Genomic DNA, 3207 nt, shown 5'->3' on the forward strand with positions numbered 1-3207 from the left:
CAATGATAAATTGATGTTTACTGATCATGAAAAGCATGCAGTTACTTGCTGTATAACTCTGATGATAGAGCTAAATGTGCACAATTGGTTTGCATAGAATAATAAACATTTGTAGGTCTGACTATGCTCTTCAAGAGGTGATGATATTACAACCAAATAATTAGCATTTATATAAGAATTCCTTGAAAACAGCATGCAGTTGTCATAGGTTTTAGTGGAGCTGTGGGCCTCCTTGCCACCCAGCAGGCAAATCGAACACTGTACACCTTATTATGATGTTTTATTGAAAGCGACCTATACAATGTCAAACACTGTATTATATACTCAATCTTATCATAAATTGACTTAAACCTAGTGGAAAAGCACATACAGTGCAATGTGAAATAGATGCATAATACACGCTATCAAGTCACAACAAGGATGACTCCAAATGCCGACATCCATAGTTTGGTGGAGATATTTTTTCACCATAAAATTGCACCTTTATATTTAAAGGATTTCATGCATCTAGAATCGCATTTCACAATCACTCTTAGCAAAACACACAGTTCGGAACAATGCGAGCCTGAGCGTGAAGGCCTAATCAGAGACGTTTCTTCTCCATTCTTTGCACAGGAAAAATGTGGCCTTTTTATAAACACATTTCATGCAATTCTACTACATTTTATACGACTGAAGACATAAGCAACATCTTTTTTTAATACGAAACAAATCAGTAGCCTACTCTGCTGACACTGACAACAGATCATTAAAAATGACCTTGCCTTGAATGCAACCATCTAATCCAGCCTGCAAGAAAAGGGAGACACAAATTGTACAATATGATGTCCATCTAGCCTGAAGGAGGAAATGATTGTCCCCAAACAACTTTCCAGTGGTACTGATCCAATGATAAAGACAGTGAATATGCTCGCGCTCACCGAGGATATGGCCTCCGCTAGTGCCAATAACATAAACTACTGTTCGCTCAATTGGTAGAGACAGATGAGTCTTTTAATGTGTTCTCTTTTCAGCAATAGCCGTTTTCTTTCTGAACTATGTATTTCTTATGATTGTATTTAAAAATTATGTGATAGGCCTAGGCCTATATAACAGCTTTTCACTGAGTGCCACAACTCAGTAATAAGCAATTTGGTAGGCTGTTTGTCTTGCCACGTGCACTGCTCAAATTGCACTCTTAAAACAATCCACAGCCCATTTTTTAAATAAGATGATTCTCTCTGACCAAATCATGCTCTCTGGTGTTGTATTTTGAATTACTTTATTTATTTCTGTGTAGGCACGAGTAATTATATAGATAATTATGCCAACATCAATTTAGAAGCAACCGGTGCATAAAACAGATGGCGGCAAGGCTTAAATGGCCGAGTTCAAATGCGACATCAAATTCAAAGAAATGGCTGACCAATAAAGGAAACTGTCTGGCACTGTCTCTGCTTTCTTAAAGTGAGAGAAAGGCACACAGGCTGGCAGCTTCTCCCCTAGCAATGATCCGCAAGGTCCTAAAGCCAGCCAGGCAATATGCTAAACAGCCGTTGTATTTTAATCAGGATTAGAATGATTTTAGTCTACTTTTTTGTAGCCTACTTTTACATGTTTAACTGTGATACCCTGCCACACCCAACTGACGCCCTTGTACATAAGGATTTGGAAAAGTAACTACATATACTCTACTGACATTGGTCTTAGCTTTATCTATTTCCTGGTGGTGTAGATGATGATGAAGATGGTCAGACAGCAGAGGAGAACTCCTGTTCTTATGATGGAGAGAAGGAACAGGATTCTCATCTGTGGAACAGCAACTGAAATAACAATACATCTCTGTCTAGGTTGCTTTAAGACGCTGTTGTACTTTATTTCTATTCTGCGGTACTTTCATGGTACATCATATTAATTAATTAATTTACGAAAGATTCTCACTTAAAATAGCAGAATAAACATACCTTCTTCACAGTGCTCCGTTTGGTCCTTTTCAGAATCTTTGTGACCTTTTGGACGATTAGTAGAGATAAATATTCCTGCTGTTCTTCACACTGTAGTACGATAGCATTACATCTCCAACATTTTCTCAGTAATATCTCTGATACATCAGATACATGTTAGTGCAGTTGGAGTCATAGCAGACAAGTTGTTGAAAAGATTACCTTGGACCTTCAGGACAGTCGCATTGGTGAAGATGATGAATTTATCAAACATTCCACAGCAGTACAGACCAGAATCAGCTACATCCACCTCTGTGATTTTGAGTAAGATTATTCTATGGCTGATGAACATTTCCATAAGGCTGGGCTGAAAACCATTGTGATGGTGGACAGTTGAATCAGAGCTGTACATAGACGCGATGCATAGGGGCTCTGAGCCGTTGACTTGCTTGAACCAGCCAACGTGTCCTGGAGCTCCAGTGACATTAGTGCACTGCAACGTGACATTATCTCCCGGATGGGCTACTACTGAGGGCAGAGGAGAGGCAGACAACAGGGGTCAGACCTGAAAGAAAGAAGACAAAGGTTAAGAAACAATTCCAAACATAGAACTTCCTGTTCCCTCATGCACTACTATACCTAAACCTAGTCTCAACTATGAATCATAAACTTGTAATGACTTAGATAACTTACACAAGCCATAGATGACAAGAGCTGATAAACATCTGCTTTCCATTCTGTGTTTAGATCTACACTGCTAGACCATGAAGGAAGGATTACATATTGAGAAAAAAAAACATTTGTAATTAGGGGCGGGACATGGTGTGAGAGCCATAGCTGCATACAATGACCAGAGAGGATTTTTTTCTTCCCACCAACCACTGATTTTCCACTCTTACATTTGGTTTGAGAGGAAGAATGATAAGATATTAGTTATAGACTTTGGTTAATCATCATAGAGGTTCCCAGAATTGAACATTGTAAGTAGTTTAAACATACTTTATATTGTCCATTTTAAAGTACTAACATTTAAACAAAGGGTCCGGAATTACAGTAAATATAAAACATCTGTTTTCACAGTGATGACACCCATTACAGTTGGGTCTAATCATTTTATTAGGCATTCCCCCTGGGGTGGATAACAATTGGCTGGAGTTGGTGGTTGTTAACCAATAGGGGGCGCTCCTCTGACTGCACCAAGTAGATCACTGAACTGAAGAAGTCATGCGGTTGGCAGTAGCATTAGCTTTTAGTCACACTATAGTATACCTTTAAGGTGTTCTAA

The sequence above is a fragment of the Salvelinus sp. IW2-2015 genome, linkage group LG3 (assembly GCF_002910315.2).
Source record: "Salvelinus sp. IW2-2015 linkage group LG3, ASM291031v2, whole genome shotgun sequence".
NCBI lineage: Eukaryota > Metazoa > Chordata > Actinopteri > Salmoniformes > Salmonidae > Salvelinus > Salvelinus sp. IW2-2015.